Source organism: Setaria viridis, chromosome 2, assembly GCF_005286985.2.
Source record: "Setaria viridis chromosome 2, Setaria_viridis_v4.0, whole genome shotgun sequence".
NCBI lineage: Eukaryota > Viridiplantae > Streptophyta > Magnoliopsida > Poales > Poaceae > Setaria > Setaria viridis.
Genome location: NC_048264.2, coordinates 8,496,640 through 8,509,033, shown reverse-complemented (window position 1 = coordinate 8,509,033; position 12,394 = coordinate 8,496,640).

Below are 12,394 nucleotides of genomic sequence, written 5' to 3'. Positions count from 1 at the left end.
CATGTGCAACTAAGTGATATAACCAGCGTAAAAGAGGGCAAACAATTTCGAATGATGTGGACTGAGGAGAAACATTTTTTTAATGAAACCTGTTCACCCAGATTCGAGTCCTCGACTCAGCATAGGTGCTCACATTTTCCTATATTTATTCTAAAAGATTGTTAGTCTAAGAGTTCTTTGAGTTACCAAAACATGGTTGTCAACTAGCAGTCAACAAAAGCAAACAATATCGTGTGTGCGTACCAAAGTATGAGTTCCTGTTGAAGTACCCGGTTCCCCCACCCGTTTTCGTAATCCCGTTCATCCCGCTCCCACTTCTGTTCCCGGCTATTCCGGACCCGGTCCGTTTTCGGTAATAAAAGGTGGGAATGGAAACGGGAGAGGGGGTTTTCCCGCCCGTTCCCGTCCGTTTTCATCCCTAGAATAATGATCTTCTACGGCATTTACAAGAATCTATCGGATCAGCTGGCTAACTCCAAAAGCAAAAGGTGGATTGGGTGTTATAAACCTGGACTTCAAAATGATGCCCTGCTGCTCAAGCATTTGCATAAATTCTATACCAGGAAGGACATTCCCTAGGTTCATTTGATCTGGGACACCTACTATACAAATAGGGTACCTCATGCAAGCAGGGAGGTGGGCTCCTTCTGGTGGAACGATGTCTTTAAACTCAATATCATGTTCAGAGGTGTAGCTAGATGCACTATTGGTAATGGATCCTCAGTTTTGTTTTGGGAGGACCTCTGGGTCTCGACTGTTTTAGCCGATCAATTCCCCAGGCTCTTTTCCGTTGCTCTGGATAGCCAACTTTCGGTCCAGAACATAATGGAGGAAGATGATTTGGCAACCATTGTCAATCTTCCTATTTCTGAGGAAGCTTTCTCTGAATTACAAGAACTTCAAGCCCTGCTGCAAAATATTCCATATGATCAACATGCGCTAGATCAGTGGTCTTACCTTTGGGGGAACAATATGTACACCGCCAAACGATTCTACAACTCAATCTTCTCAAGCTTGCAAGTGGAACCGACTTTCAACTGGCTATGGAAATCTAAATGCACCCGACGTCTCAAATTCTTCTGCTGGCTGCTCTTGGTTGACCGTTTAAACACAAGGAATATGTTGAGCAGAAGACACCTCAATGTGCAATCAGGAGTGCAATGTGTCCTCTGTGACAGAGGATTGGAAGAAACCAGAGATCATCTCTTTTTTGACTGCCCTTTTTCACAGGCATGCTGGCTCAAAGTGCAGATCATCTGGACAGATGCAGCGGATGTGCATGAGCGAATTGCATCCACACGATCTCTTGGAAATGTTGCACACTGGAAATCTTCGTCATCGCCTCCTGGGAAATTTGGAAGATGTGCAATGCCATTATCTTCGATTCACCAAGGCCAAATCAGCAGCTTTGGACCATATGGTTCAAAGAACAGGCTCTCCTTCAACTTCACCGTTTCAAAGAGTCCCATAAATCTTCCTTTGTTAAATGGCTAGAATCTATCTAACTCTGTAACCCCATCGTCTTCCCCTCCTCCTCTCTTTCTACCCTCCTTTTTTGTACGTATCTCTTGTAAGTATGCCCTCGTGTGTACCTTTGTGTTGCTGTTAGTTTTAATATATTTGCTGTGGGGAACTCCCCCACATTAGTTTTCCTTTTTTTTAAAAAAAAACTAGGCTAACTCCGCCCTTGCTACAAAGATATATATTGCAAACACATTAGTCCTAATGATAATGTTATCATCAATCTCCAAAGTCACTATGATAATAATAGTATTATGGTAAGCTCTAGCTTACCTTGCTAAGTAAGCTGATACACAGTGTCAAGCTCTTTTTTTTTTGTATTGATTGTTGAGATAGTACGATGCTGTGAAGCTCTCAACATTTTGTTTGACAAGAAAATTGCAGGAAGAGTTGAGAAACTGGATGTGAGCTGAATGGAATTTTGTAAACTTTTGTGTTGGCATCCCTTGAGGAACTTGAGAAGCAACAATGGGTTATGTTTAGAAGATAGCTTTAGTTGCCATGTAGGAATTTCACAGAGATTCATTCGAAGCCTGAAGGATTGGGCACGGGATCCACCTGTGGCTCGATCTATTGGATTGTTTCATGTGGAATGGGTGCCAATGCAGAGTTCCAGATGCTCCATGCCAGGATGACCGATCTTCAGAGTCGGATGGGGTATGCGGCTCGTGGGCGTGATGCAGTGGACGCAGCAAGGTGAAGGCGCACGGGCGTCATACGCCTTCGTCGTCATCGATTCGAAATGTGTATAACGTTTTAACAGCCGAATGGCTAGAATCGAGTGTGTGGGGCCCTGCGGGCAGAGTCAATAATCTTCTGGGAGATACAACCATGCCTTTGCATATGAGATATAACCATGCTTTTGCTATTCAGTAAGAAAACACAAAGGGGATACCATAATAGATTTGTGCATCAGATGCTACCAATCATTGTATGGGTAGCACGAGCGAGTGGCCTAGTTGCGGTATATCTTCTTGATGCTCCGAATCGACCTTTGGAACCGGTCACTAACCTCCCTTTAGTACCGGGCGCCTGACTGGTATTGCTCAGTCGGTACTAAATGCCGCCCGGTACTGCTTGGTCGGTACTAAATGCCACGCCAACTAGTACCAGCCAAAATGCCCGATACTAAAGGAGCCATTTAGTACTGGTCGGTAGTACCAACCGGTACTAAAGTGCGAGCCACGTTGCACTGTTGTGGAAGGCAGTTTAGTACCGATCGGTAGTACTAAGTGGTACTAAATGGTTATCGCCTTTTTTGTTTTCCTTTCATTTTAATTCATTTAATTCTTATTCATATTTGTATTTGTGTACAGTATCCGTTTGCGTATAGTAGTAATATTACGCTTATATATATATATATTGATCTAGCATAGTGAAGGTTACACATATTATATTTATACAATTTATATACACTTCAAAAGTTCCAAGTATTCTGAATATGCACTACGCTCATCCGAGTCCCTGATTGGATGAAGTTGACCCACACTTGTTCCATCGTCATAAAATTCTCCCTTTGGATTTACGACCTCCTCCAAAAGGAATCCACATAGTTGTTCCTGAATTGCCCTGAGTCGTTCTTGGGCGATGAGCTCTTCTTTTATTTCTTTAATCTGTCACATGCAAATTAACATCATCAATTTAAAGCAATATATGTGCAGAGTGAAAAAAGTTATGAATTGTGTTTACGTACTCTGTGTTGTTCGTCCGGATTTTTCTTGTGAACTATAAAGTTGTGGATGAACTGACTACAGTAGTATCCACATAAGTTGTTTCCGTCCTCCTGCCTCAAACACTAAATATGGAAAAATGTATGGGTTATGAAATATTCAAGTGGAAAGGAAAGTTAACAAATTGTTCAAATTGTTTCCATCCACATAAGTTGTTCAAATTGAATTCATACCGGAAAGTTATCCCTAATGTGAATTTGATCCCTGAACTGTCCTGAGTGTTTTTTTTTATGAAGCGAGCCCATACCCTATTAAGTGTGTCTACGAGGCTTTGATACTCTGATGTTGGTTTCTTCTTCGGGTCCAGCACCGTGATGTAGCTTCGATCAATCTCGGTAACAAGTAGTATCTAGTGGAATCTATTCATATAAATATACATAGGCAATGTTAGATATACTTATTATTAACTTAAACAGATGAAAAAAGGGATGAATGACTCACTTAAAGTTGTACGACAAAAGTATGAATTGCATGTGATGCTGCTTATCCAGAAAGTTGAAAATAGTCTTCATGATCCTATTTGGCCATTTCAGTAAGGTTTCATCGTTTATAATATGCGGGTCCATGAAGCGGACATGATAGATCTGTTTTCACCGGCATTGTTGAATCTCTATTTTGCATGATACAAAATAAAAGAGTACCGATGAGATGGCATAGAATTAATGTAGGAGCTATGATGTAGAAATGAGAGCAAACACTTACAGAACCCATGCACTAATGAGGGACTTGTCAAGGGCGTCTTGATGGTACAAGTACCATAGACTTTCAAACTCAATCCATATATCATCTGGCCCTCGAAAGTAATCACGATCTTGAATCCGAGCAGTAAACATGATCCGTCCATTTGCATGTCACACCCGGTTTGAAAACAAAACCAAGTGCTACCTATATGTATGCCAGGATCAAGTTTTATACATATAGTGACGTCATAAGTGAATAACAGGAACAATATCACGCAAAAAGATAAACAAAGACTTACAATACTATCAGAGACACACAGCTTAAACCTTGGAAATGGAGGCTCCAAATTTCACAGGCAAATAACTTGGGGTTGCGTACGCCTAGAACTCTGCATTATCTTCATAGCAACTTCATAGCAGCTTCTTCTTCTGAGCAGCAGTAAGCAAGGGTGAGTACACTTATGGTTGGAACTCAGCAAGGCTACATGAACTAACCAGAATAACGATTTAAGTCCATCTTCAAGTTTAATTAATCATGTGAGGGTCCATGCCGCTCTTAACCTTCAAAGCTTCCGAGCATCGATCCTTCTAATCGAAGAAAACATCGGCAACAAACAAACAAACAAGTACAACTAAGAATAATACACCAAAATAAAAGAAAGGCTTTAAAAGAGCGTACTAAAGGACAAGGATTGATCTAAGGTCACGCAAACACAGGAAACACTGAGATCAGAACTATCGAGAAGTTTGATGTATCAAAGAAATAAAAAGACTATATGCTTTATCCATTTTAATTAAATAAAACATGGACATAGGTTATTTCAGAGAAATACCCTATTTGGAATTAAGCAAGTTACATTTAATCATTGAATACAAGGTAAACTTAATTATATTTTATTTGTAAATATTAAAGTACAGATTATTCAAAATTAACAATTAACTTTAGAAACTCAGAGCATGTATAAGACATCTAATTGAATAACTTTGTATTTCGTGTTTAACTAAACATATTATTATTGAAAATGCATTTATGATATCATTAAGCATCTTAACTTTATTTATGAAAATCGATGTATAACCTAGATATCTTTTATTTAGAAAAGCTAGTTATAATTAGGAATTAACCAATTAAACCTTAGTTTATGAAAATCGGAATAGAACCTAAGCAACTTTTATTTATAAAACTAATTGAATAAGAATTAGTTGAATTAATATTGATTATGAAAAACCGGTGTAAATCCTACTTAAATTCTTATTAGGAAAAGGCATTCCAATAGGAATTAATCAAATTAACAATAAATTTATTTTCAAAGATAGGAAATTATGTTCACTACTAACGTGTACTTTATGTTGTGAAGAATCTAACGCAACTTGAACGGAGTAAAACGGATCTAAAACGTGAAATCTACGGACTAAATAAGGTTCTAAGGACCTAAACAAGATTAACTATAGGCTTCAGGGGTTAGCAGAGAAGATGACCAAGACACAGAGAATAGAGCTCGCGAAAAGCTGAAAGCTTAGGGTTAGATCTGCAAAAGGTCAAGGATTGGATTAGATTGCAAGGATTTGAAAGGTTCAGGGGTTATATGAAGATTTTGTAAGACACAGGAAAAAGGTAGAGATTTGTAGGATTCTTCAGGGGACTTATTGCAAAACCACCTTATCCTCTTCAACCTTGTGCACAGGCGGAAGGGGGGGGGGGGGTGGGTTCGGCCGGCCGGCGTGCACCGGCGCTTCGACGAATCCGGCGGCGGCGGCGCTATGTGATGCGTGGCACTTTGGGTGGCGAGTGGTGGCGAGAATCGGGCGGAGGGGAGCCGGGTGAGAGAGGGGCGCATTTTATAGGCCGAGAAAGGAAAAGAAGGGAGGGGTGAGGTGGGCCGTCCTGCTAGGTCGATGAGGAAACATTGGGTCGGTGGAAAGGAAGATGGGGAGAGAGGAGGCGGTTGGGCCGGTGGAAACGGCCTGCTGAGCTGAGGTGGGTCGGGCCCAAGATTCAGCCCAAAGGAAATTGATTGATTTTTAGAAATTATTTTATGTGGGAATATAAATCTAGAAAATTCTAGATAAATAATTTAAACCACGAAAAATGTTCTGAAAACCCCAAAAATTCCAGGAAAATTCGTAGAGACATTTTGGGATACGACGAATCCAAATAAAATATTTGGAGCTCGTGACAAGGATTTTAGAACCATCCAAAAAAATTGGATTAAGCTTAAGGAAAAGGAGAATAAATTCCAGAAAAACTGGAAAATTCTTAGAAGAACTTGGACAACATATAAACGCATTTTTGAAACTTTTTCACTCATGAAACACCAAGATACATCAGCATGAATGCACGGATAGAGAACATCAACCTTATTAAATTCCAAATAACAAACAATTATTTTTCCTATGCTAAATTTCCTGTAAAGAAAATAAATGTTGGCAAAAATTTTAAATTATAGAAAATCGTTGTTTAATTATTACTTTTAATCACATCCTAAAATTTGAAAATTCTAGGGTGTGACATTCCAGGTGCCTCCATGTACCATTTATGAAGTGCACACATTTTCGTTGGCAGGTGATCCACCAACTGTGGCCATATAAGAGGTTCCCCCAACTTAAACTCCCATTTACCAGCACTTGGGTGAGTTTCGATATGGTCCGCCCCTAGGAGTTGCTCTTTTGTGAGATTGGTCTCAGCAATTCATTGAGCTAGAATCTCATCATCTTTTGAAAGCACTTTGAGTGGATCGATTGATTGTTGAGATTGTTCTCCGAGCTAGGGAATGGTGGACCGTGATCTTTTTTTCTTTTGAAATGACTTTTTGATTGAGCGAGCATTGTCTGAGATGGGTTCTTTCACCACTATTTTAACCACTAGGGATTTAAAGTATTTCTTCGTTGCTTCATCAATTGGTGGTTCCACGGGCTTCTTCTTTGGCGCGAAGTGAGGAACAACCTCAGCCATAGATATCGCTTCACTTTCCTCCATAGTTCGTTCATATGGAAGCTTCGGAGGTGGAGGTTTTGCTTTCTTAGGAGGTGGGTTCTTCTTCTACTTCGAAGGTGGCGGGACCCAACCCTTTGAGTTTTTCTTCTTAGGAAGTGGAGGCTGAGGTAACGGTGGACTCATGCTATGGTCCCTTATATCTGGTGGGGACAATGGACTCATGCTTTGGTCCCTTGGAGTAGGTGCATCCCTAGATGGTGGTGTTGGTGATCTGTGCCTTGAGCTCTGAAGGGATGATGCGGGAACTGTGGCTACTTGCAGAAACCTTATGTAGCGCTTGTCCCAACAAATCCAGGTGTGGATGGCGTATCCCAGTTCAGTTTCACCATTGCCTATAAGGATCTCAAAGTCCAAGTCTTTCCATCCTGTTTCCACTCGGTCAACCTGGACTCTAGCATATCCTTTAGGAATCTCCACCCCATGAATTATCCCGCCAGGTACCGGTACTTCAGCATTACAATGTGCCACTACTTTGACTGTTTTCCTCATCGGAGTAAGAAGCTCACATAGGGTCCTCACAGTGGTGTCATCCATGGGGTAGTGTTCGTTGTTGCCCTCAATCATGTCAGACGATTCTTCTACTAGTTGGAACTCTGTGGAAGCGATGCTGCTACGACGCTGGGAAGTGGGGCTTATTATGCCCACATTAGCAGCAGATGCAGCTCCTGCTTGGCTAAGTGCTAATGTCTCTTGAAGCCGATCCATTCTTTCATTAGATGAAGCTGCTTGTTCTTCTAGGACACACAACTTCTCTTTTGTTGCGACCTTGCTTCTTCTTGAACTTTTGTAAGACTATCTTCACTGAAGCCTTTCTTCCATGGAACTACACCCATGCCTCGGACAGGTCCACTGTGTTCCAGATTCCTAAGTGCATAAGTTAGCTCGTCTTTCTCTCTATCAGGCTTGAAAGATCCTTGTTGTTTGGCCTTTAGTGCATCTTGCAACCTGTTGAATTCTGCTATTAATGAATCGGTAGTAATAAACGATCCATTTTCCCTATTTAGCGTGCTGCCATGAGCGTAGAAAAAGTTCTTTGCTCGCAATGGCCAATCGAGAGTTGCCAGCACAATTCCTTTTGCCATTAGGTCATCTTCCATCCTTTGCCATTTCGGCATCACTGTCTTATAACCTCCTTGGCCTAGATGATGAAAATATTTCTTTTTGCTTGTATTTTCTGTAGCTTGTGTGGTTTGCTTTTTGGCATCTTCCGACAACTTGTATTTCTTGAATTCGTCCCAATAAGGTGCTAGCTTCTGGAACTTGTTCTCCAAATCTGGTTCAATGCCCTTCTTGATAAAGTCTTTGTGCAAGTTTTTCTTGTACGTCTGAAAAGCAATTTCCATCTTCTTAAAGGCAAATTTCTTCAATTCTTTTGCTTTCGCTTTTGGATATGTGAAGTGAAGTGTCAACTATTGCCAATACAATTCCTTCTCTTGGTCAGGGACGAGATCTTTAGGTGCATCAGTAAGTGCGGTTGCTCTCCATTGTTTTAATGCTTATGGGGATGTTTTCCCGAATAATATACCCACATTGATTGACAAATGTCGTCTAAACACCGGGGGGACCAATTGGTGCGCCTTCATCATCCACTTCTGTGATGATGGTATGCCCCTCCAACTTTTTCTTCCTGCCTTGTTTCCATTTAGGCCTCGTCAAGGCCAGATGGCTACAAAAATAGTATCATTAATTATAACCATTGTTGATAGGTAGAGAATTCAAATTATGTACATCTATATAGGGATTCATATACCTCGGAAATTTCTTCCTCCTCTTCGGCTGGAGCATCATCACCGCCATCACCAGTCATATTTAGGTACTGGTTGCCATCATCGTATTTAGGTACTGGTTGCCATCATCCTCTTCACCTAAAGCATCATGTACTTCTACGTTGTAGTTGTTGCCTTCATTAATAATATTTTGAATGAACTCCTCTTCCTCCCTGTCTCGCATTTTAACTAGAAAAAACAAGGTATTTAGAAAGTAATTCTAAAAAAATGAAACTAAAATAAATAATTCTAGACATCCTTTTGTACTAAAAGAAATAATTCTAGACATCATTTTGTAACAATAAATGACTAAAAAAGAATGATTATAACTTATACATTTTGTAACAATAAATGACTAAAAAATGAATGACTAATACTTATATATTTTGTATCAATAAATGACTACAAAAATGAATGACTAATACTTGTACATTTTATAACAATAAATGACAAGAAATATTTACAATGAATTGCTAGTCATTCACAACTGGATCCGAGCTTTGACTTCGTTGCTACACAAGTAAAAACATAGGTAGTGAAGCGAAGAAGGCAAAGGAGTGTCAAACGAAGAGGAAAAGTTTGGAACAAGGTAGAACCTGACGGAAAAGATGGCGCCCTTCTTCAACAGTGAGAGCATAGCCTGCACGTTGGAAGAAATCTCTCATAAAGTTCTTTGCAATATTCTTCGGGAAGGCCAGGATCTTGTCAGCAGAAGCATCTTCGGGCATGATTAATCACGCTCACGAAGTCATTTCAATTCAGATTTCGTGATAAATTGATCACCGCCGTCGGAGGGGGTAATCATCAATGTACAGATAGCATGAGCAAGGGTTCGCGCAGATACAACAGTGCCAAGCTCGCCAAAAGCTCGTCCTTGGACGCCAAGCGAATGAATGCCTTCGGAAATCCATTTGAAGATATCCCCCAGCAAAACAGTCATCCATATTAAGTGGTGCCGGCGATGTCCTGAAGTCGATGAGCAGCTTCGCAAGTTCAGCATGAACATGGCGACAACGATCTTCAACTTCACCAGCATACTCTTGATAATCTTTCTTAAGTTTTTCATGAGCGCACAACAGAAAGATTTTCAACCTTTTTGGATTTAGCATCGAGAGATCTTTGTAGCTGGTCAGCTCTAGCCTTTTTCAGCCTCAGCAGCTTCAGCAAGAGTGCGAAGCCTTTGAACTTTGGCTTCAAGTTCATTGTTCTTCTTAGAAATAGAATCCTTTTCAACAGCAACCTCAGTTGTTTTCTTCTTTTCAGCCTCTAAGCCGGCAGTAAAGTTTTCTTTTTTGTTTTGAAATCCCTTAACAACTTCAATCTCTTTGGATAGTGCATCCTCAGAAGTCTGTTGAGACAGTTGACTCTTGCGCATGTCTTTGCAAACGTGTCGTTGTGCGACATGGCAGGCTACAAAGGCTTTCATAGATAGATCCTGCGCGTGAGTCCTCGCCAAGGTCTTCCTCCATGATGGGAAAACTGAAGCTATCTTTATCCTTCTGCAAAACACTGTGTTCACGATTGCGGCTAGAGAACTAGAGCAGTTTACATTTATTACCCCCAAAGAGACGGGTGCCTTCGGCTAAATCCAGGCGAGTCGCAGCCATGCTGGGGGGCTCAGCGCTAACAAAGAGAACGCTGCTCAGATCGTCACTTTGAGTCTTCGAGTCAGAACTTTGGCTTTGATCCGAAGAAGTATGTGTCACACGTTGAGACATCACCCCAGCAGCAGCCGTTTCCTCTTCAACAACTGTTTCCTCTACGGGAGCGGGAGGAGCTTCGGGGTAAACAGTTGGAGCAGCAGTACCAACAGCGGGAGGGGAAATACAACTTCGAGGGGGACGAATTAAAGGCTCGTCGTCGCTTTCAGGCTCATCTTCGCTATACTCAATTTCAAAGGGTTTGCTGGCAGTGCCAGCAATATCTTCAGCAGCAGAGATGTTGGAAGGAGCACTTCGATCCTCTATAGCACGGCAAGGTGAGGGCGAGGTAATCTCAACATCCTCTTCGCGGGTGGGGCTCGCATTCAATGCGTTTTCCAAAAAGTTACTTTCATTCCTCCCCCCCCACACTACGGGAACAGTAAAAACACTCGGCAAAGAGTTTGCCGAGTGTAACACACGGCATATGGCACACGACAAATTTTGTGTCGGCAAACAGATGTTTGCCGAGTGTCAAAACTCATGCACTCGGCAAACATTTTGCCGACGGCCAAAAACACACTCGGCGAAAACACACACTCGGTGACAACGGTAGTGACGGCGTCCAGGCTAACGACGAGTTTGCCGAGTGCCAGACGGCAGACACTCGGCAAACACCTGGACCTTTGCCGAGTGTCGCCCTTGAGGCACACAGCAAAGTCGAGGCTGTTTGCCGAGTGTCGGCGCCTCGGCACTCGGCAAATACGTGGAACTTTGCCGAGTGTCATGGTCGTGGCACTCGGCAAATACGTAGATCTTTGCCGAGTGTTAGCCCAAACACTCGGCAAACAAGCGACAGGAGGTGGATGTTTGCCGAGTGTCCTAGGCTTGACACTCGGCAAACCACTGCTTTGCCGAGTGCCTCGATGCGACACTTGGCAAAGTACGCTTATATTTCATGTTCAAACCATTGTTTTAGTAATTTAAAGTCTGTATACTTTGTAAAAACCTAGTCAAATTCACTAAACAATGCGTATTTCATTTTTTTACTAATATTATTCCATTATTTCATGGATATATAGCTCATATTGAATTTATATATATTAAATTTATATAATTACAATTAATAAATAAAAAATATCAAACGGATCCGAAAAATTCCTAAAATTTGACATGAACCAATCTATGTTGTCTATGGCCTATAAAAAAAATTTGAACTCAATGACAAATTCAAGTATCGATTCGACTCAAAATCTTACCGGATCCTTCCAACTTGTACGAATCCTCTCTGTAGATGCTTCGATTTCCAAGAATCATATGTCAAAATTTGTGCAAAACCTTCTCATTTCTTTACCACAGCCTCCACATATGAAATCATAGCATCTTGGAAAATCTCGTGATTTTCAAACTTCGTTTGTATTTTTGAGAATTAAAAAATCATTCGGCCACATGTTCGTAATCGTTTTTTCTTAACAAAATGTTCGAAATTTCTTTTCATTTCGCGGATGAGACCTCAATTCGGACTCATTAACATGAATATGATTTTTCCACTCATATTATTCCATTATTCCAATCACTTGCAGTTCAAATTTGACTTAAATCAACAAATTACTCTAAATGAAATTAATTCATTATATATAGCAAACGGGTCAATAAATAGTCCACCTTCTAACATGCAGTGCCAAATGTCATACGTGGGGAGTACAAAAAGTTTGGAGGGTGGAGGAGGAAAAAATTGTTTTGGTTTTGCCGAGTACTCGGCAACTATTTAGGATTTGCCGAGTGTCCCATTAAACACTCGGTAAATCTTCATCTTTGCCGAGTGTCGATGGCGGACACTCGGCAAACAACTAACATCCGGCACACCCCCTAACGGACGCCGCACGTGCCGATCACATGGTTAAGGGTTGCCGAGTGTCTGTTGTTTGCCGAGTGTCGGTTGCGAGTTTGCCGAGTATTTTTTGTTTGACACTCGGCAAATAGGATTTTTGCCGAGTGTAAAATGTTTGCCGAGTGTTGTCACGGAGACACTCAGCAAACACCGCCTTTGCTGAGTGCCCGA